The sequence below is a fragment of the Zalophus californianus genome, chromosome 7 (genome assembly GCF_009762305.2).
Source record: "Zalophus californianus isolate mZalCal1 chromosome 7, mZalCal1.pri.v2, whole genome shotgun sequence".
Lineage (NCBI taxonomy): Eukaryota > Metazoa > Chordata > Mammalia > Carnivora > Otariidae > Zalophus > Zalophus californianus.
This window is the reverse complement of record NC_045601.1, coordinates 88198145-88222897: the sequence shown is the minus strand read 5'-3', so window position 1 is coordinate 88222897 and position 24753 is coordinate 88198145.

The window sequence follows — 24753 nt, the reverse complement described above, 5'->3', positions numbered from 1 at the left end:
AAACTCAAATTTCTTGTTAAAAAAAAAAGTATGTTGAATTTGACCTCTCCAAAGTCCTCTTTTGTCCTTATAATTCTGCCTTTCTAGGTCCCCTATTTTTCAGTAAAATGCTATAATAGTCAAAGTCTTGGACAAAGGGATGAAAGAGGTGCATCAAAATTTCTGACTAACCCACTGCTGCTACTATGACCTTGGAAAAATTACCTCCTGTTTCCAAACCTCATCTTATCTACAACATTCAGAATTACAGTAATTCCTATTTCATAGACTATTATGAGGATAAAATAATTTTTAAAAAGCTATATCAAGAATTTGAACCAAGGTTGATACATCAATATAAAAAAAAAAAAAAAAGTCAATGTAACCCTCACAGAGCCAGGTGCTCCAGAGGCTCCTTGCCCTTGGGGTGTCAAATACAAGAAGTAGAGCTCAAAGGTCAAATGTCATCTTAATATACTTTGAGTTATTTATCGCTTATCTTAAACTTTGAAAATAACCAGTTTTCAGGGTGTATGTATAAGGTTTTTTTTTTAAGATTTTATTTACTTATTTGACAGAGAGAGAGAGAGAGAGAGAGAGCAAGCAAGGGGAGTGGCAGGCAGAGGGAGAGGAAGAAGCAGGCTCCCTGTGGAGCACGGAGCCCAATGTGGGGCTCAATCCCAGGACCTGGGATCATGACCCCAGCCAAAGGCAGATGTTCAACTGCCTGAGCCACCCAGGCGCCCCCATACATAAGGTTTTAATCTCACCAACCAGCCTTGCAAGTATGAACAGGAAGTGAGCAGCATCTTAGTGTTGCTAACACATGACTATCAACCTCAGTACTCTCTTAAAGACAAGTAAAACCAGGGGTGCCTGGGTAGCTCAGTCAGTTAAGTGTCCCACTCTTGATTTAGGCTCAGGTCATGGTCTCAGGGTCCTGGGATGGAGCCCCCAATGGGGCTCACTGCTTAGTGGAGTCAGCTAGAGATTCTCTTGCCCTTCGCCCCTACTCATTCCCCACCCCCTGCTCACGCCTCTCTCTCTCAAATATATAAATAAACCTTAAAAAAAAAAAAAAGTAAAACCATGCCACACAGAAATCATTACTCTCTGGAGGTTTAAATTCATGAACAGTCTGAGTTCAGGGCTTCCTAAACTTTTTTATGCCTTGCTTAAACATGTCTCTAGTGTTCAGCTTTTATCATCTGAATGATTTAAAGTTACCACAGTTCAAAGTCCTTTTCTCACATCCATGGCCTAATATTCTCTACGTTTTCTGTTCTATTCATCCTAAATCCTGTCCAAGAGCAGGTACACAATTCACCAGATTATCAGGCCCTGATGGCAGAAAAGTGCCATAGCCTTCAACAAGTCCCTGTGCAGACTTTCCTTCCCTTTTCAGAACTGTCTCCATTTCCTTTCAAAACCAGGTATACATAAGAACAGGTTAAAGGAAAGACAAAGTTTAACCAGTAATTTCACTAGGACATTTTTTCCTACTTCTATTTAGTTAACTTGCATTTGCTATATACTACTGTTTTTCCCTCCAGAATGTGCAGTCTCAAATTCAATACTCTCTGGGGGAAAAAGTAATTTCAAAAAAGTAATTTCTCTATCTTTCTGGTAGTATTTCAAGAAATATATCAATTTGTACAATATCCTGTTTTAGTCCATCATGGCACAAGTACAAGATTCAGGAAGCTATGGTGAAAATGCTCCCACATGTGGCTAAGTACTAAGTGCAAATTCTGCCACCACAACCCCGTTTTAGTATGGATAAAACCATATTTTCTGCCTCCTGTTACTTGTTCTATTTCAAGCTCAAGCCTTTACTTGTATTTTTAGAAAACTGTAAAAGGAACCTTGTTTAAATACTAGTCTACTCTTCATCTTTCATCACATGTATTGCTAATGTTCTAATACCTTCATTTCCAATATTTTATGAGGAAAAACCACATTCTTTTCTCCAGTGCTACCCATCATAAGGATGAAAATGGCCTGAAAAATTTAATTTTGACACGTTGGCCACACTCAACCCCTTAGATCAATGAAGGACTGGAAACAATGTACCCTACAGTGCACAAAACCTAGGAAAGGTGTTTTTCTTCACATCTCACCAGTTTATTCTAGAGAATCAATATGGGTGTTGAACTCTCCCTAGTCTATCATTCTTCTTTAATTCAAGAATGGAAGGACCACAGGAGAAGCCTTTGGACATATAAATTAATAATTTCCTACTCTGCCTTATACTTTTAAATTACTTTGATAACATAGTTATCATCAGAACTCAGGAAATAAATATTAGAAGATAGTAAAGGATAAGAAACAACTTGCTTTTGGAAAAAAATTAAAACACACACATGACAAACAAATGAAGTATAATAAAATAAATTTTCCATTTTATTCATCATTTATTCAGACTCATTTTGTGAGGGAACTAGATCTAAAAATCAATGATGAAATTATGAATAGAAAGAAATAATTCATTCTTGCCATTAAGGATGGTCTTCATTGTCATCAAATATGCTATTTATATGCCTGCTTAAACTATTTGAGGGTCTATGAACTCTAAGGGCTACAGAAATATTGACGAGAAAAAAATGACCAGAATACATATGAAGCTTAGAACTTACCCTAAAGACTGTATTCTGGTGTGGAGAGGACAGAAGAAACACATACAAATGAGAATTAATTTTAGCTAAGGAGGAAATGATGAACGGGCCTATAAAATGTGAAACTAGCCATATTTAAGAGTCTAAGTTTTGGCTTCCTAGCAAGGTCCTTTGTTGAATTGGAACAAGGGTTGTCAAATTTTCTCTGCAAAAGAACGGATTACAAATATTTTATGCCTTGTGAATAATAAGGTCTCTGTGGCAAATACTAATTCTGTTGTTGTAATGCAAAAGCAACCATAGAAAATTAGCATAAAATCATTAGCATGCAATATTGCAATAAAACTTTATTTATGAAAACTGATATTTGAATTTAATATCACTTTCACATATTAAGAATTATTAGTATTCTTTTTATATTTTCCAACCATTGAAAAATGTAAAAACCGGGGCGCCTGGGTGGCTCAGTTGGTTAAGCGACTGCTTTCGGCTCAGGTCATGATCCTGGAGTCCCGGGATCGAGTCCCGCATCGGGCTGCTTGCTCAGCGGGGAGTCTGCTTCTCCCTCTGACCCTCTTCCCTCTCGTGCTCTCTATCTCTCATTCTCTCTCTCTCTCAAATAAATAAATAAAATCTTAAAAAAAATAAAAATAAAAATGTAAAAACCAATGTCAGACTAGATTTATGCTGTGGACCACATAATTTGACTACCTCTGAATTAGAACATTAATTTACAGGGAAGAGTGGAGGTTAGAAATTTCTTCATTCTAAAAAAGCTCTTGTGTTGGGTAGGACAATGGATGGAGGACCTTGTTTCTGTTTGATGGTATGACAAATAGTGGAGCTGTATATCACATGTAGAAGCTAAAAACATGTCCTTATACAACTTGAACTTGTCCAATGGACTTTTCTTTTTTTCCTTCTTATTCTTTATGCAGGGCCTACCCTTTCTTTATTCTCTATAACCTCTCCTTTAGTCATGGTTTAAATATCTGAACTCATTTAGCTCTTTTTTCTCTCTAGCCCTGCACTGTCATTGTGTCTCCATATGTTCTGGCCAAAGTTCAAATATTAGAAAGGTAACCCAACATTAGCTAGAAAATCTCAAATTTCATAAGAAATAAGCAAATGCTACTTAACAACGTTTTTAGGGAAATGCCAGTTTAAAATATTGAATAGTCTCTCTTCAAAAACCTTGCCCATGCAATTTTCTATTAAAATTCCATTAATTTTAACTCATGTATCTGTGAGTAGGCTAAGTGTGCTATTATTGATTTTACCCAGAAAGTAGACTCACAATAATATGTTATTTTGCTCTTACTAAGGCCCTCTTCCACTTCATTCTTTTTTTCTGGCTTCCTCCTACTTCATGTTTGATTTATTTGCCCACATGTTAGATTAAGCATTTTATAAAGAAGGAAGTCTTCTAGTTAATTGAAATCACTTCAAGTACATCTGTTCTCAAGGATATTTTCCCACACAGGCCCAATGCCACACAGGAACACTGGAGCAAAAAATAACAACCATAGCCTCAGAAGAAGCAAGGCAATTTCAAGGTCAGCTAAAACAATTAAGAGAGATGAGTAATTGAAGATAATCCAAACATGCACATCACAGGTCCTCAATCTGACAGATTCCTTTAGAATAAACATTTTGAAATACAGAGTTTGAGATTTCATCAATCTATTCTTAAAAGTAGAGTACTTAGAACAATATTATTTCTATTTTGCAATACTGTGTGCCATAGGAGAATTAATGCTACCAAAGAAAAAATATCTTTCCTGAAATTACTACCATTTCTGGGAAGAAAATATTAATGTGGTCAGATTTATGAATATAAAAATTCAATCTTTCCAATGTGCTGATTAGAATAATCCACTATTTAGAAAATCTTAGGCAATAAATAAAGTTTGTCAAAACCCAATCAATACAATGACTTTAGCAAAACAAATGATATCAATCTAGTCAATCACTTAAATGTTTTATTTATTAAGTATAAGGGTGCTCTTAATAGAGGAATATTTTTCTCTATATAGGTATGAATTTATGAATATATTTGTGTGTTAAGCAGAGAAAACATGTGAGAAAATTTCTTTTACTTTTCAGTTATCTTTATTTTGTATTATGCATTTGTATTACCTATAAAAATTTGTATTATGTAAGAAAATTTAACTTTGAAAATTGTTTAAAATACATTTTTGGAGCAGTTTTAGGTTCACAGCAACATTGAGCAGAAGATGCATTTTCCCTATACCTCCTTCCCCCACACATGCAAAGCCTCCCCCACTATTAACAATCCCTACCAGAGTAATATGTGTGTTACAATTGATGAACCTATATTGACACATCATCACCCCAAGTCCATAGCTTAGAGGCAGGTCACTTTTGGTGTTATAAATTCTGTGGATTTGGACAAATTTATAATGACATGTATCTACCATTATGGCAGTTTCACCACTGTAAAAATAACCTGTGCTCCAACTTTTCATCCCTTCTTCCCCACTGATCTTTGGCCATCACTGATCTTTTTACTGGCCCACATTATTGTGGGTTTTACTTCCGGGTACCCCGTCATTTTCAAGAAAAATTACCAAAAGACTAACAGGGAAAGTGGAGATAGGAAATATACTTTGAAATATAGGAGTTTATTCTCCATAACAAAAGTCTCCTCTCCAGTGAAAATGACTTTAACAGAACCTTAATTCACAGAGGAGGAAAGGCAACTACCCAATTCCAGATCCCTCTAGTCTCACCTAAGCAGGGGAGGGAGAAAAAAAAGGTCAGAAACACTAGTGAAGGTCACAGACCAGGGACACATGCCCACTAAAAGACTGAAATTTAATCATAAGATCATAGGGTTTTAAATTATTTAAACAATACCCCAGAATTTTCATGGTACAGATCATGCACATATGGTAAATAAATTTCTATATCTTATATATTTTGGGAAGTTATTATTAATAGGATCTTAAAATTTCATTTTCTAATAGTTTATTGATAGAACATATAAATGTAATAGATTTTTATTTTTTAAAAATATAGGATCATTATCCTGAGAATTATCATGATATCTGAATTTGACTTCTTTGATCATTTGGTGTCCTACTCTGTCACTGGAATTTCTTATAAATTGGTGATTGGAAACAGGGTCTTGATCAGATGTAGACTATATTTACTACACAGATGGTATTATGAACTTCCATTAAAATGAACATAATGCAAAACATTCCTCCTTTTGTGATGATAATGGTCATTAGTGATCATTGCCATAATTTTTTCTCTTTCATCAAGGTTTGCAACATGGCAGTGTTCAAATTTATATTCTACTATTTGTTAGCTAATGTATTTTTATAAATAGCAACTTTTCTTCATTAAATATTTGTTTTCTTTCACTATTTATAGAGGGAAATTTTTGATTTTTTCCTTTATTAACCAATTCTCTAATTAGTGGTTCCTCAGTAGCCTTTAAAGGTGATTAATTAGTTGTGACTTTTAATTTTTTAATTATCATTAATTGATTAATTTAATGTACTTCACTCCATGGAAGTTATTTTAATGGGTGGCCAGTTGTCCCTGGTTAGGTCAGACCTGTTTAAGTTGGCCTCTGAGTCCTTTTGATATGACTCAATTGTCTTTGATAGCATCTTTGACTTCTGGTGTAGCAAAATGTCCCACATTCATCTTGTATATTTCTCACCACTATTCTAAAGTAAATCACCTCTCTCAAGAGCCATTATTTCTTTTAGAAGGAATTGATGTTTGGAAACCACAAACAATTAGCTAGATGTTATAATTGCATCTTGGCCTCTGCTTTAGCTTTTTAGGTTTACACAGCTAGAACACATCTTGACCACAAGACAATAAAACAAAACAAAACAAAACAACCATGCAGCTCTACAAGCTCGAAAAGGCAGGGAAACAGATTCTCCAGCCTTGATGTCACTGTGAAGATATTTTTTTTGAGAAGAGATTACATTTTAAAAAGTAGACTTTGAGTAAATTAGATTTCCATCCGTAATGTGAGTGTGACTCATTCAATCAGTTGAAGGCCTTAAGAGAAAAAAGACTGAGGGCCAAGGAAGAAAGAATTCTGGCTCTATACTGCCTTTGGCCTCAAGTTGTAATATCCAATCTGCTGGCCTGCCCTGCAGATTTTGGACTGGACAGCTCCCATATTCGCTGGAGCCAATTCCTTAAAATCTCTCTTTCTCTATTTTTCTTTCTTTCTTTTACACACACACACACACACACACACACACACACACACACTTTTGATTCGCTTTCTCTGGAAAAATGAGACTACTATAGTAAGTGACTCTTTTCTTCCTTGCCGTTTCACCTTTCATAAATGGAAATGTCTGTAATTGTTTTTCTATGCCTAACCTATCATTTTATTTTGGGAACAGATAACTGTTATTAGTTTCATAGGCTCCTAGATGGGAAGGAATATTCCCCAGGATGGGTCATACTCAAAGTTTCACCTATACCTGATTTATTATCTAGATGAGATTTGGGACTTTTGAAATGATCATATTTATGTTGATTTTGATACTATAATAGGTTTATACTTTTGAGGATGATAGGAAAGGTGAAGGTATTTTGTACATGGTTTGTGTGTGAATCTTTGGGGCAGAAGGCAGACTGTTGTAGGCTAGATAATGACCCCAAAGATACCTAGGTCTTAACCCATAGAACCTGTGTATATTATATATAGTAACAGGGACCTAGCCAACCGGTCTAGGTCCCTTTAATCAGCCAAAGAATGATTAAATTATAGATCTTGAAAACAATGTGACCAATGAAGCAAAATGCTACACTGTTGGCTTTGAAGATGGAGAAATGGATCACAAGCCAAGGAATGTACCTCTAGAAGAAGTAAAAGGTGAGGAAACTAATTCTTGCAAGATATTCCGGCCCAGTGAAGCTTCAGACCTCTGTCCTACATAACTTTTAGGGAATAGCTATTATTTTAATCCACCAAAAAAATGTGATAAGTTGTTACAACAACCGTAGGAAACTAATAAACATAGTATTCCCCTTTCTCCTATGTCAGAAATTGCAGTTCCTGATGATACCTAATAAGTACTAATTTGCTTTATCCTATGACTTTACACATGTCCCAGAATAATAATACCAACACTACTGCAAGAATTTGATACTGAAAATAATTTAATTTTTTTCCATTTTTCTTTTTTAGTGTATTTCCCATTATGAAAATACAAATAGTGTTTTTTTAATAGTGTGTTTTAAAGTAATTCCTAATTATGCAAGAAGTCTCCAGGCATATTAAGCATATCGTCATTGTCAAACTCTCCTCTTTTTGTTCAATGGGCTCTGGAGTTACTCCCAACTGCCAAAGTCTCCAAAACTCTGTGAATACATCATTGCTTGGGAAACTGGAGAAGAGTGCTCCTGTTCTAGGTCACTGTTTTGAGGACTTTTTCTTCCTACCCATAGGGACTTCTCTTTTTTTTTTTTTTTTTTTTTAATTTTTTTATTGTTATGTTAATCACCATATATTACATCCTTAGTTTTTGGTGCAGTGTTCCATGATTCATTGTTTGTTCATAACACCCAGTGCTCCATGCAGAACGTGCCCTCCTCAATACCCATCACCAGGCTAACCCATCCCCCTACCCCCCTCCCCTCTAGAACCCTCAGTTTGTTTTTCAGAGTCCATCATCTCTCATGGTTCGTCTCCCCCTCTGACATACTCCCCTTTTCTTCCTCTCCTGTTATCTTCTTCTTTTTCTTTTTTCTTAAAATAGGGACTTCTCTTAAGATTCTTAATTTCTTCTCTAAAAATGCCAACAGTGAAGATGGCCAATTGTACCCATTACAATATGCGCAGTATGCATGGTGTTTAGGGACTGGGAATGTGGCCCAGAGTGCCTGTGTGTATCCTCCTTCTGCAATTTACCATGTATGGTAACATCAGGACAATTGCTTAACCTCTCTGTGCCTCAGTACATTTACTGTAAATTCAAGCGTAATGATAACAGTTCTAATTAAATAGGGCTAGTGTACTACTTCAGCTAATATGTATCAAGGGCTTAGAAAAGTGCCACATAGGGTGCCTGGGTGGCTCAGTTGGTTAAGCGACTGCCTTCGGCTCAGGTCATGATCCTGGAGTCCCTGGATGGAGTCCCGCATCAGGCTCCCTGCTCGGCAGGGAGTCTGCTTCTCTCTCTGACCCTCCCCCCTCTCATGTGCTCTCTCTCTCATTCTCTCTCTCTCAAATAAATAAAAAAAAATCTTAAAAAAAAGAAAAGTGCCACATATATAACAAGCAGTATTACTATGATTACCATGGCTGAGATAAACTGTTCTTGAATATGTTCTTGCATTTACAAATAAGCACATTTTATAACTGAAAAAGAATTAATCATTATTTTTTCCGTGGTTATACATCCAATGTAACACATGTGCAAACACATACAATACACACACACCATATATATATATACATATATTACATACATTTACATATTTGTTTGTGTATTTAAACTCCTAGAAGGCCACAGAACTTCTCATAATAAAATTGTCATTAAAGGAAAAGAGGTGAAAAGGCTGTCAAGGTCAAAGATAGAAAATACACGTCTCCATATAAATCTAATTTTGTTGATTTGATTTTAAACTTGCATATACAATTTACATAATTTTATACCAGTAGAAACTTTTTAAAAATGCAATTACTCCATATCAAAGGCAAAATGAAACTTGAACGTAACTATATATTAAGTTTTGTCTTAGATAAGGGGAAACTTAGTCTGACATTTTTCTCTCTCTAATTTTATACTAGAAAAATATAACCTGAAATTCTTCCATAGAAGTATTTAGAGACATTCTGCATTCCTTTTTTTTTTAAGATATATAATAGAACATTGAATGTTTTTTTCATAACATAGTCAATTAATTCCCTCTTAGTTCCTCTGTTTATTCTTCCACTCTAATAAGTTGCACATTTGTCTTTTTGTTTGTTTGTTTTTCTAGTGTGTCTTTGGGATAAATTCTACTAAGAATCAAAGATTGTTGAATCAAGAGATAAATGCATATATAATCTTACTACATAGTGTTAAATTCCCCTCTGGTTGAATTATTTTGTATTCCTTGAAGTGATGTATAAAACAGCATATTTACCCACAGTATTAACTGCAATGTGTGGTCAACATTGAAATTTTACCTATCTATAAAATAGAAAATACTCTCCTGAGTGTGGTTTTAATTTGCATTTCTATTACTATAAATGAGGTTGGGTCTTTTTAAATATATTAGTAAGGCAATTTACATTTCTTTTTCTGTGAATACTGCTCTTATTTCTTACCTGTTTCCATCAAGTTTTCAGGCTTTTTCTCTCAATTTTTAGAACCTCTTTACATAGTAAGGATTTTATCCTTGGTCTCTAAAAAAACTAACAAAATTTGCTTATGGTACTTTTAGCTATCCAAAAGTCTGCTTGTAAGTGAAATTTATCAATCTTTCTATTGTTGTATCTGAATTTTGAATCATCACTAGGAAAAACTTACCCCACTCTCAACTTAAACTTATCCATGTTTTCTTGTATTAGTTGAATATTTTGGTTTTTTGGATTTAAATATCTGACTGATTTGGAATTAATTTTCTGTAGATTATGAAAATGTGTTCAAATATATATTTTTCCGATAGTAAACCAGTGTTTTTTTAAAGTTTATTTGAAAGACCATTTTTTCTTACAAATTAAAAAAAAACTAAATTCACTGCATTTTTTACATTTATATATAGAACTTGTTTTGCCTATTATTTGCTGTTGATTCTGCTCTCTGTTAGTATACCAATATTGTATTCCTTTTCATTATTGAGGTCTTAAATGTTTAAACATTTGCTAAGAATAGTACTCTCTTTGTCATTCTTTTTAAATATTTTCCTAGTTATTTTTGATATATTGTTTTTCAAACTGACTGCCTGACTCAAAATAAACAGACAAATAAATAAAAATAAAACTAACAGTATTCTTATTAGTTTTGCATTAAATTAGCTTAGCAAAGACTGACATTTATATGGTGTTGAATTTTCTTATTTAAGAACATGATATACGTGGGGCACCTGGGTGGTTCAGATGGTTAAGTGTCTGCCTTCGGCTCAGGTCATGATCCCAGGGTCCTGGGATCAAGCCCCACATCAGGCTCCCTGCTAGCGGGGAGCCTGCTTCTCCCTTTCCCACTCCCCCTCTCGCTGTGTCTCTCTCTGTCAAATAAATAATAAAATCTTAAAAAAAAAAGAACATGATATAGCTTTTCATTTTCTTAAGTTATTTTTGTGTCTTTCAGGAGTGTTTTACAATATTCTGCATAAGATTTTGGATATATTTTTGTAAAGTTATGATTAGGCCATCAGATATCCCTTTCTAATACTTTCCTGATGTTATTACTCAGTGATTTAGACTCCTCTGCATGTATTTTGGGGCTCGTGGAGTTATCCTATCACTTGGTTTTATTGCATATGTTGGCTGTAATAACTTTTGTTATTTTGCTTATTTTGTCATGTTATATTTTGTGAGATGATTTAGGGATATTCATAAACTACACTGCTGCCATTGTCACTTTGCCTGGCATGATTAAATATTTTTGAATCTACATATTTGCTAATATAAAAACCCTTTTACCAAATATGCAAAAACTGTTTCAAATATTGAGTGATAATTATCCCAAGGACATATCTAACCACAGAACCTATGCAATGTATAGAATTGTGCCCTCCAAGAGCTTACTAATTAAGATAGACAATACAAACAAAATCTTCAAGAAACAAATAATTAAGTTGGAACCAAAGCTTCCAGTTTGCTTTGTCCTGCTGTCCTCCCAATATGTGATCTTTGCCCTGGTGACTCTTCCTCACTTTAAAGAAAGCAGATATTTTCTCATCCAAAATTTCCAATTAAGCCATAATTTTCATGTACACAAGAGATATTGTGAATTATCTTATTACATTGGACATAGTGAAATTTAATCCCAGGTAAAGAATTAACTGATAGTTAATATATAACTATCTATGGGGAGAAAGTAGGTCGTGATTGCTACCCAGAGCCAGGCCTTAGATGCCATTCTTCTGCCTGGCAACATAATTTTTGTATCGTGGTGGGTATGGACAATTTTTGAGAAAATCTAATTTCTCATGAGTAGATAAAAGAGTAAATGCATCCTATTCTCAGAATCTGTTGTTATAGCATGTCGAAATAAAAGTCTGCTAGTACTCCATTCAATACATGCCCTCTTTAATACCCATCACCAGGCTAACCCATCCCCCACCCCCTCCCCTCTAGAACCCTAATTGTTTCTCAGAGTCCATAGTCTCTCATGATTCATCTCCCCTTCTGATTCCCACCCCTTCATTTTTCCCTTCTTACTATCTTCTTCTTCTTTTTTTTTTTTTTTAACATATAATGTATTATTTGTTTCAGAGGTACAGGTCTGTGATTCATCAATCTTACACAATTCACAGCGCTCACCATAGCATATACCCTCCCCAATGTCTATCACCCAGCCACCCCATTCCACTGGGTGTTATATGCGAATGATCAATCATGGAACACTACATCAAAAACTAATGATGTAATGTATGGTGATTGACATAGCATAATAAAATAAAATTAAAAATATAAAATATTAAAAAAAAGTCTGCTAGTAGATGACTGTTAATAACAGTGGCTTACACAGATTACTATGTATTTCTCTCTCATAAAGAAATCAAGAGGGAGTCAGCCTAAAGCAGCTCCTTGTGTATTTCTGCCTAGCTATTCCTAGTACATGACTTTTCTACTTGAGTTTACCTCACCATCACAAGATCCTTATGAAGATCCAGTATCATTTCTAGGGTTAATGAAACAGGAGGAGGAAGGAGGAAGAACATAAGGGAAATAAGGGACTTGCTAGCTAAACTGGGCCCCTTTCAAAGGTGGTCTCAAGAAGTTTAACCAATGCCTTCCATTTGCAATTCATTCATTCCTCGTGGTAATGAAAGCAACAAAATATAGGATTTGTTGGGGGGGTGCCCTTTTTTTGTTTGTTTTTAGCTGGTACATTGCTAAATGAAGTAAAATTGGTGCTGTGTTACTAAGGAAGATGAAGAGAATGAGTTTTTTTTTTTTTAAAGATTTTATTTATTTATTTGACAGAGAGTGACACAGCGAGAGAGGGAACACAAGCAGGGGGAGTGGGAGAGGAAGAAGCAGGCTTCCCACAGAGCAGGGAGCCTGATGTGTGGCTTGATGCGGGGCTTGATGCGGGGCTTGATGCGGGGCTCAATCCAAGACCCTGGGATCATGACCTGAGCTGAAGGCAGACGCTTAACGACTGAGCCACCCGGGCGCCCCAAGAGAATGAGTTTTAAGTAGGTAGCCATCCTTCTCTGACACAGGTTAAGACTGCATTTACCATCTGTCCTGTTGCCTCCTTTATAGTCGGAATAAGAGGAAGTAATTGTAATACTTGTAAGTTAAATTTTGTGAAAGTATTTTAATGACTTTTATTATACTTCCCCCTCTAATTGTAGGTATCATTAGTATTTAAGTATCTTTAAAAACCAGGTAAAACAAAGCATAACAAAAGCATTTATTCTATGAATGATGGAATACTCACCAGGAAATTAAAGAAAGATCTATGATATAAGTAGAAAGCTTTTGTTTGTTTGTATTCCAACATGCTTTAGCATTCTACTGCTTTTTGTTTAGGAAATCAGTTCAGCAACCATGCAAAGTTTAACACCCAAGGCGGATCAAGATGAATGTAGCCATTCTTGTTAAATAGGGCACTGTTTGCTCTTTGGAAAGAAGATATATTACCAGGGTAGAATGATATATATGTATTTCTGCAACATCTTGTAACCATACTCCATTAGAAATGATTACCACCACAATGCTGCGTGGTCTGAATTAGGTTCGTATTTCTTTAGAGCACAAGGGCAAGAAAGAAGCCAGCTGCCAGGACAGCACGACCCAGTCTACTGCTCTGCCTGACCTATGTCAGGAGTAATCTCAATCAAAGCTGTAACGCCACCATGTAAGCCAGGGCACTTCTAACACTGGTGACTTGTTGTTACAGCACTTGGTCTAAAAATAAGAACCGTCCATCAGTGTCAGTGCATGAAAAATTGAATTTCATCAGAATTTAAAAGAATTGTAGGCTAGACTAATGCCATAAAGTCAAGTCTCATGGCTGTAATTTGTTCTCTCTATTGCAACAAGTTGGCAACCTTCTGACTAACATTTTGCCAGTTTCTCTAATCAGAGGAGAAATGGCAGAGGAAGAGTTTTCAAAAATACTTACTCACTTTTATCACACACACACCTGAATATGCATACAAGATTACTTTAAGAATATCTTGGTTTGAAATAATTTACCACCCGACAGTTGCTCTCTTGACCTTTTGAATTCAACTAACAGTGAGTGTATTCTTAAATACATTCCTCTTTTATGAAGAAGTTTAATCAATATCTAAATCTAAAGTCATTCTGACAAGTGTGAGGCGATATTTCATTGTACTTTTAATTTGCATTTCCCTGATCGTAAGTGATGTTGAGCATGTTTTCATGTGCTTGTGGCCATCTGTATGCCTTCTGCAGAAAAATGTTAATTCATGTCTTCTGCCCATTTTGTAATTGGATTATTTATTTTTGGGGTATTGAGTTTTATAAGTTCTTTATGCATTTTGGATACTAACCCTATATCAGATATGTCATTTGCGAATATTGTCTCCCATTCCATAGATTGCCTTTTAGTCTTGTTGATTATTTCCTTCGCTATGGGAAACTTTCTATTTTGATATTTCACCTCACACCTGTCAAAGTGGCTAAACTCAAAAACACAAGAAACCACAGGTGTTGGTGAGGATGTAGAAAAAGGGGAACCCTCTTGCATTGTTGGTGGGAATGCAAACTGGTATGTTCACTGTGCAAAACAGTATGGAGTTTCCTCAAAATTTAAAAATAGAACTACCCTATGAGCCAGCAATTTCGCCACTAGGTATTTACCCAAAGAATACAAAAATACTAATTCAAAGGGATATATGCACCCTGATGTTTTTAGCAGCATTATCTACAATAGCCAGATTATGGAAATAGTCCAGTGTCCATCAACTAATGAATGGATAAAGAAGTTGTGGTATATACATACAATGAAATACTACCCAGCCATACAGGAGAATGAAATCTTGCCATTTGCAATGACACCGATGGAGCTAGAGAGTGTTATATTAAGTAAAATAAGTCAGTCAGAGAAAGACAAATAACCGTATGATTTCAATCATATTTGGACTTTAAGAAACAATCAACAAGCAAAGGAGAGAAAAAAGAGAGGAAGAGGCAAACCAAGAAGACAGACTTTTAACAGTAGAGAACAAACTGATGGTTACCAGAAGGGAGGTGGGTGGGGGATGGGTGAAATAGGTGATGGGGATTAAGGAATGCACTTGTGATGAGCACTGGATATATGGAATTACTGTTATATGATATCTGGAATGATATATGGAATTACTGAATCACTATATTGTACATCTGAAACTAATATTACATTGTATGTTAACTAACTGGAATTTAAATAAAAACTTAAAAAAATAAATCTAAAGTCTACATCAAAAGGCATACTGAAGTTATGCATTAATTTGGGGATGAATACTCATTACTAATGAACCCAAACTTTAACCTTAAAATAGCATAGAAGATTTCACAAATGAGTCCTCGGCATCTTCCAACTTGATGTGTAGCAGGGATGGGGAAGAATATGGATGTCCAAAGGTCTACATGGAAATTGCTTTCTAAAAACTTTTGAGAATTCACTAAACTGAGATTTTATTAACTGGCTCTTTGGAGTAAATCTAGAATTAGAAACTAATCAATCCCATTAATTTAAATTATTAATACAAATTATCAAGTGAAAAAAATAAGTAGTTCAAAAATAGTTGAGTGAAATTTTCTACTTATTGAAGTTAAACATGAACTCTTATTTACAACTGTTAAGGATAAGAGTTGATTCTTAAGAACAAAGGTGGCTTTGAAACAAAGCAATTTCTTTTTGCTTTTGGGAATATGTTCTAAAAATTACTTAATTTGCAAAAAGAGACAGAGACGGAAACAGAGAGAGAATCATATGTGTAGAGGTTATTAATTTTTCATGAGAGATGGTTTTCCTTATATTTATCAGTTTTGCAAATTTGTGTGCCTGTATATAGAGAGATAATGTAAAATATACTTTAGTCTGTTGAATGTACTAAAATATGTTGGAAAGCCCCGGGCTTGGAGAACTGGTACATGCATCCTAGCTATGTCCTTGTGATAAGGCAATCAAAGGAAAAAGATGACTTGGGCAAGGCATGCAAGGAACAAAATAAAAACTGAATACAAGGTAGCTTACCACAAAAGATCGCGATGTATAAGAAATTTTAAAAATAAAACACTACAAATACAATAAGATTAAGAGCATAGGTCTACAAAATAAAACAGATAAAAGCTTGCTGTTTTTCATAAACATAAAGGCATATCTCACTTAGTTATGACATTTACTACACAATTTGGGGAAAGAAAAAGCAGATACAGGGTAGACAAAAAACAAAACTGTAACAGGAGGTGGATTAATACAATAGTGGTTATGACACCTGATTCTTATAATTAGAAACTTGGGTGGGATAATTTCATAAAGGCTTGATAAGTAGTAAATCATTGTACTTTCCTCCTAGGAATATTACAATATAGGGAAAAGGCCAATCCAATGAAGATTAGAGTAAAAAACAAAATATGTGACTATCTATGACTGTGACTTCTATTTTCCCCATCCCAAATTGTTTTATATTCTTGCTATTTCCACACTTGTGTAGGTGATATTATAAGTAGTTATAATCATGTCCAGAATACTTGGTATTAGATCTATATAGTTCACTTATATTATTTTGATTATTTCAATTACCTCCTTTGTTTATAATATTTTGAGTCACAAAATCTCATTCAGGTTTGCCAAATTAAGAACACTTAAACTTAACCATTCTGGAGCAGCTTAAATATCAGGATAAAATCTGATGAGGTTGCTCGAGTCTGTTTTGATTTTATTTTGTTTTGTTGCTGTCCTTGCAGGCTAGTTGCACCAAAGAAATATTTGTTGAATATTTAGAAGTACAAGTTGAAAAATAAATTCAGTTTCACGTAGGTTAGAAATCAGAGAAACCTAGGAACAAATTCAGGTTCTCACACGTGCTAGTTGAATCAAGCAAACTTTTATTCTTTCATTCAACAAGTATTCATCAAGAAACAACAATGTCAGGCACTATTCTAAGAGCTGAGAGTACTGCAACGAATAAAGTGCATGAAGTCCCTAATCTGTTGACCTGATGGGAGAATAAGATAATATAAAAACAAAAACAGTGCATTTTAAATGGTAATAAAATATGAAGAAGAATACACAGATTGAGAAAGTTAGACAGTACAGATTGTGGAGGCATTTTTTGTAGAGAAAGGCAAGAAGCAAGGGAAGACTTGCAGATATTTGGGGAAAGACTCTTCTAGGAAGAAGTGACAATCTGTGTAAATACTTTGAAGGAGGAGAGTGAACTACAGGTACGAGGAATCGAGGGAAGGCTTGAGAAGAGCAAAAGGACAAGTGTAGGAGATTAGAAATTCAGAAGAGCGACCAAGATTCATCATTTGATTCATGGGCCAAAGTGCTTATCATGGTTTTAAAACTCTAGACACTTGTCTTAATTCCAGCTGCTGTAAACATAGACTGGGTGGTTTAAACAATAAACGATTATTTCTCACGGTTCTGGAGGCTGGAAGCCTGAGATGAGACTGCCAGCGTAATCAGGTTCTTGGTGAGAGCCCTCTTGGTTTACTAATGGCTTCTTCTCACTGTATCTTCTAGAGAGAGAGAGAGACAGACAGACAGACAGAGAGAGGCAGAGAATGAGAATGAAAGAGAGGGAGAGAAAGAGAGAGGGGGAGATCTTGCGTCTCTCTCTTTTTATAAGGACATTAATCCTATCATGAGTGTCACACCTTCAGGACTTCCTCTAGACCTAATTATTTCCCAAAGGTCCCACCTCTGAATATCATCACATTGGGGATTAAGTCCCAACATAGGAATTTAGGAGGGACACAAACATTTGGTCCATAACACTGCTATAAAGAGAATAGACTGTGTGAGGGTAGGAGAAGACAAGGTTCTTCAGCAAGGAAACTAATAGGAACTGTTCTAATGGTCCAGACTGCAGTCCATAAAAGATGGTGGTTCAGATCACAGTTTTAGTGGTAGAAATAGTGAGAAGTAGATGGTTTCTGAACCTATTTGGAAGGCCTTGGTGACAATCTTTGCTAATTCATTGGGGGATGTGGGGTCTGCAAAAAGACCTGACATCGATAAAGATTTAATTAGCTCCTCAAAGTTTTCATTTCTTCAAGCATGCAACAAAGAACTTCTTAACTATAATATGGGACTGTTGTGAAAATTAAATGTAAACGTATGAAAACAATTAAGACAATTATTATATATTATATCAATATGTATCATGCAAAGTCATTATTATTTATTATGTTATAGAACAGAAGCAGCAGCTTATTATGAGCCATGGCACCAAACCATTCCAAATTCTTCCATAGTAGGCAAGCTCAAGTCATAGAACTTGATCTTTCTTCATCCATACGGAAATTGTCTATCCCAAATATTTTGTTCATGTGCCTGTACAGGTAGTTCTTCTGTAGCTACCTTCTTTATTATGCAGGGGCAGTTTTAATTCATACTACATTAACTTACCTTAAAACTTGCTTAGTTCCTGGTCCCTCTTTTCCCATGATTCTGGGTGTTTGCAAGCCACTAGCTTAAACACCCCATGGAGGTGTTCATCTTATAGAATTTCTTATTCTTGTAGGGGGAGATGTCCTTAAAGACAGTTTCAGATAGAACAGGTTTGTGACATGCAGGACCAGCATCAGGTGTTGGGGCTGTCTTAAAGGCAGGCAGTCAACTAACTGAAACTAAAAGACAGGGTGTGGCAACTGAGAGTATTGCCTCCCAATCTCTGTTTATTTAGTGGTGGCATACTCAGAAAGTGATAGCAATGTGTGGCATACTGATACATTGTATTTTTTTTCTAAATTATGTAATTATTTAAAACACAAGTAGTAGAGAAAATGTAAAATATTGAATTTGTATAAATGTTCTATAAAATATTTTCAGTTACTGAAGATATAGCTGAGCTTGCTTCCATGAATATAACTATATTGATATCTGTATCCATATTTATATCAATATGTATTTTTGTATTGTTTTCTTCTTGAAAGGTCTAAATACAATTCCTAATTATGTTTAATTTTCCATTTTTTATTCTTGATAGAAATCGTCAATGAGAAAAATTTAAAAGTTAAGAAATTGGGGTGCCTAGGTGGCTCAGTTGGTTGAACTTTGGACTTTTTCGGCTTGGGCTCAGGTCATGATCTCATGGGTGTGAACTTGAGCTCTGCCTCAGGTCCACTCTCAGCCTCAGCCCAGGAGTCTGCTTGAAGATTCTCTCCCTCTGCCCTTCCCCCAGGCTTCACGCGTGCCCCCACTGTCTCTCTCTTTAAAATAAATGGGTATTAAAGAGGGCACTACTGAATGGAGCACTAGGTGTTATACGCAAACAATGAATCGTGGAACACTACATCAAAAACTAATGATGTAATGTGTGGTGATTAACATAACATAAAAAATAATAAATAAATGAATAAATCTTAAAAAAGTGAAATAGTTTGCTTAGTCTAAAAATAGTCTACTTGGCATTGTCTTATATAAAAAATTGTTCATCAAAATTATATATTTGACTCTGAGTAAACAGGTAAACTTACAGTTATAAACAGGAAGATAAATTATTTCAAAATGTGATAAAAATAAAATAATGGATTTCATATATGCAATTCTCCTTCTTAGAAAAAGGTTAATAATTGCTCAAATGTTGCTTTTTTCTCAAACTCTCATTCACTTATTTGAACAACTACCACTTAAAAATATCTTTTGAATTTACTCTTATTAAACATAAATGCTATTTACATAAAATAGAATTGGTTTTCATCAACAACTGGAAAATAACAGGCCAAGAGCATCATTTATATTTAGTTTTAACAAAAAGTGACATTATTACATAATAGCATTTTGTGCTTGTAAGCACCTTTCATCTTTCAAATTTCAAAAGCCACAGCATGTAATACACTCATATAGTACATACACCGGAGCTAAATCTAAAGAGACCAATTGTTCTTATGATTAAATATTTTAGCAAAAATTACAAAACATATTTTATTCTACATATTCTACAAAAACATATTTTCTTTCTTGGTTCAAAACCCTCAAAAATCAGTACTTTTAATATAATGCTGTTTATCCATGGTAGGCTAATGAATCATTATTTTTTTTCCTTAAGAATATGTCTCAAACTGGCATTCTTATTCTTCCACAAACTAGTTGAGAGTAAAAAAAAAAAAAAGACAAATCTTAGGTTCCCACTACAGTATAAAGTTATTTTTTATTATACTAATATTTAGTGATACTTTATAAGATAATTCCATGTATGTATATGCCTGCTAGTAAAATAGGTTGAAACTCAAGTTTCTGAGAGCCTACAAAAGGCAAATAGAACAGAGAGAAATAATGGAAATCTTTAAATATACTGATAAAGCCTGTAAGACTATCATATGTGTTACATTTGTAATTTACATAGATCACTGAAAAATTATTTTCTTCCTATTTCTAAGTATTCATTTTAGATCAATATAGCATTTTAAAATAATAATACTATTAAGAAAACATTAAGGTATTAACCACTCTGAAAACCAGTTAAACCTATAAATAACTTCCATTGGCTCATGAAGTCTTTCTTGGAGACTCCAACTAGCAGAGTAGGCACTTCTAGAGTCTAGAAAGTCGAAGATAGAAAATTTTACATCTTGGGGTGCCTGGGTGGCTCGGTTGGTTAAAACGACTGCGTTCGGCTCAGGTCATGATCCTGGAGTCCCGGATTGAGTCCTGCATCAGGCTCCCTGCTTGGCAGGGAGTCTGTTTCTCCGTCTGACCCTTCCCCCTCTCATGCTCTCTTTCTCTCTCTCTCTCTCTCAAATAAATAAATAAATAAAATCTTTAAAAAAAAAGATAGTTTTACATCTTGAACTGTCAGGGTCACTTTAGGATTTAACTTAGGCCAATTCTAGTCTGATGATGTTCAGCTTATTGAAGAGATTTTAGATCAGGAGTTCCTAACCTGGAGTTCATGAATAAACTTTAAAGGATTTGTGAACTCAAATGAGAAATATTTAAAACGGTTGGGTTTTTTCCTTATTTTCACTAACCTCTAATTAATATTATGCATTACATTCAATTTTGATTGTAGGTATTAAACCAGAGTAGTATTGGCTGTACCTGAGATGTGAGGCTTTGTCACTGCCATCAAAATTGTTATAGGTACCTCAAAATATCTTTTACACTCATTGCTACCTTAAATTATGATAATTGTCAGATCAATTACTAAATGTTATTTAATGTTTTAGCAAAGAAACATATATCAAATATATTTGTAATAATTTGTCAACTACATTTCAATATTATTGATATTCATTATAATTTGATGTATTTTTGTATGCTTTTAAAACTATTCTAAGGCATCCATAGACTTCACCAGACTTTCATAGCGGTTCAAGCAAAAACAAGAAATTCGCTTGTTAGTCAGATAAAGCTGACTAGGAGTGCAATTTAGGTCATCTTTATCCTTTCTGATTTTCTGCCTATATGATACATTAGTTGATAAGCAAGGGGCATTGAAATTTCCAACAATAACTGTGAATTTGTCTGCCTATTTTCAGTTCCAACAGTTTTTTTGCACCATGTATTTTGACATTCTGTTGTTACGTGCATACACATTTAGGATGATTATATCTTCTTGAAGAATAGTCTCCTTTATCTCTATGTAATATTTCCCTTTGTCTCTGATTATCTTCCTTGTTTTGAAGTCCGTTTTATCTGAAGTTAATATAAATTCTACTTTCTTTGATTAGTTTTACCATGGTATATCTTTCTCCATCCTTTTACCTCATTTTTAACCTATGTCTTTATATTTAAAGTTGTTTTTTGTAGATAGCATATAATTGGATCTTGTTTTCACTTTTTAATTCAACCTGACAATTTCAGCCATTTACCTGGCATGTCACTTACAGTGAGTATTGATACAATCAGATTGAAATTTGCCATCTTGTTATTTTTGTTGTTGTTTATTGCTTTTGGCTTTTCTTTTTAATCTATTTTTCTGTCTTCTCTAGTTTTAATTGAGCAACTCTTACGATTCTATTTAATCTCCTCACTGAATATCTCATTTATACATTAAAAAAATTTTTTTTGATGGTTCCTCCTGGATTGACAGTATATATTTTGAAATAATATATATCCATCATCAAATAATATTATACTTCTTCAAATTTAGTGCAGGTATCTTTTAGTTTATTTATTCTTATTTTCTTATTTTTTAAGATTTTATTTATTTATTTGACAGAAAGAGAGAGACAGAGAGAGAGAACAAGTAAGGGGAGTGGCAGGCAGAGGGAGAGGGAGAAGCAGACTCCCCACCAAGCAAGGGGCCTGATGCAGGGCTCGATCTCAGGACCCTGAGATCATGACCTGAGCTGAAGACAGACACTTAACTGACTGAGCTATATAGGTACCTCCTAGCACAGGTATCTTTTAACAAAATAATCACAATTCTTCTCTCTCATCCCTTATGACATCGCTGACATTCATTTCAATTTTGCTATGCTATGTACATCCAATACATTGTCACAATTATTGCTTTACTTAAGTTATTTTTAGGGCACTTAAGTATAAGTAAATCAAAAGATTATATTTTACTTCACATGTTCCTTTTCTGATGCTTTTCCTTATATGTATGCAAGTTTCTAATTTACATCATTTTTTATCTACTTCAAGAACTTTCTTCAAAGTGTTTTATGGGGCAGTTCTCCTGGCAATGGAATTCCTCAGTTTTATTGCCAAGAATGTCTTTATCTCTCCTTTACTTTTTAAAAATCGTCTTAATATTTTAATATTTCCAATTGACAGAAAAATTTAGATTTAAAGAAATTTATGGTGCCTTTTATTAGAATTAAGGTACCAATATCAATGTATTATTATTAACTGAGTTACATAATTTATTTAGTTTCCTTGGTTTTTATCCAATGTCTCTTCCTCATTCAAGATCCCATCTAGAATACCATATTACACTTTTAGCCATCATATTGTCTTGGGCTTCTCTTGTCTGTGATAGTTTCTCAGACTTTCCTTGTTTTTGATATTCTTGACAGTTTTAAGGAGTATTGAACAGGTATATTATAGAATACCCTCATTATTAATTTATTTAATTATTTGTTTATGTTAGTATGGAGCCATGAGTATTTAATTTATACTTTGAATTATAATCCAAGACTATTTTACTTTTGTTGACAAATAGTTTCAGCATTAGCCACTGGGGTTCTTTAAATTGCCTCCTGTGTCCTTTTGACATACTTCCTTCACTTATTTCTTTCCTTTTCTTATTTTTTTGTGGGGGGGTATTTCTTCCTTTCTGGCATTATAAGATGCTCCAGGCTTGTCTTGTATATTCTGAGCCACAGTCCTAGAATCAGCCATTTTTCCAAAAAGCCTCAGTTCCTTGTTTTAGAGAATGTTGTTAGAAGTCAAGTTCTAGGGACTAGGCATGCTCATTGTCACTAGAGTGTCAGTGCTTTTAGGCCCTCTCAGCTAACAGAAAAAGCAATGTATTTATATTACATTAAACGTGAGTTTATGCTGAGTCTCCAACTTGAATCCGTTACCACATGGATTATTCTAGCTTCCACCAGCTAATCTATAAACACTCACTCCAACTGTGAGAAATCTAGCTCCCATTGTCTTCCATTTATGTCATTGTTCAAGTATAAAATAGTATCAGTATATATATATATATATATACATATATATATATACACCATATATATGTAATTATATATATACAATTCTGATACTATTATATATATAATACCTATATACCTATAATATATAATACATATATATACATACAGATATATAGTAGTATCAGAATTGTATATCTTTATGCTCATAGGAAACAACTTGGTCAACTTCATCACATCATATTGAGGGAACATACTATCAACAAGCCATTACATTCGTTTAACGAGTACTTTGTTTATATGCAGTTAGTTTTTCTTTTATTCTTATGGACTGCACTCAGTAGTTACTTAAGTCAGCACTTTTTCCCTCACACCTACACAGTGGTTGTTTCATGCAGTTATAACACAATTAATTCCTCTTGTCATAGTCTGTAGTTCCTTACTGTGAATCTTTTAACCTCCCCCCAATTTTTTTTTTCAATTTACATAGATCAAGTTTCAGTCTTTGTGATGTAAAGTTCTATGGGTTTCGACAAATACATAATGTGATATATCCAAATTTGCACTATCATACAGAATAGTTTTGATGTCCTAAACCCCCTCTGTGCTTCACCTAGGTAATCTTCACACTCTCCCCTGAACTGCTGGGAATCGATGATTTTTTTAATGTCTCTATGGTTTTGTCTTTTCCAGAATTCCATATTATTGGAATCATACATTTTTTTAATTAACTAAAGACCATAGTATATTTATATTTCCTTAGTTTTTACCTAACATCCTCTTTTCTGTCACAGAATTTCATTCAGAACACTACCGTAAATTTAGGTGTTATGTATCTTTATAGTCCTCTTGGCTAGGAGAGTTTCTCAGACTTTTCTTGGTTTTGATGTCCTTGACAATTTTGAAGAATACTAGCCCAATAATTTATCATTGCCTTTTTATTGGACTTTTTTCTGATATTTCTCTCATTATTACATGGGGCCGTGGGTTTTTGACAGGAAGACCATATAGGTAAAATGTGATTTTCATCACATGATATCAGGGGTATATACTATCCAAGATTTATGACCATTGATGACATTGATCACCCAGCTGAAGTAGTGTTTGTTAGTTTTCTCTACTGTAAAACTTACACATTCTTAATCCTTTCCACACAGTCCTCTTTGGAAGAGAATCAACATCTACAGCTCACACTTAAAGAGTAAAGAGTTATGCTTCCTCTCTCTTGGGATCAATCTAAGTAAA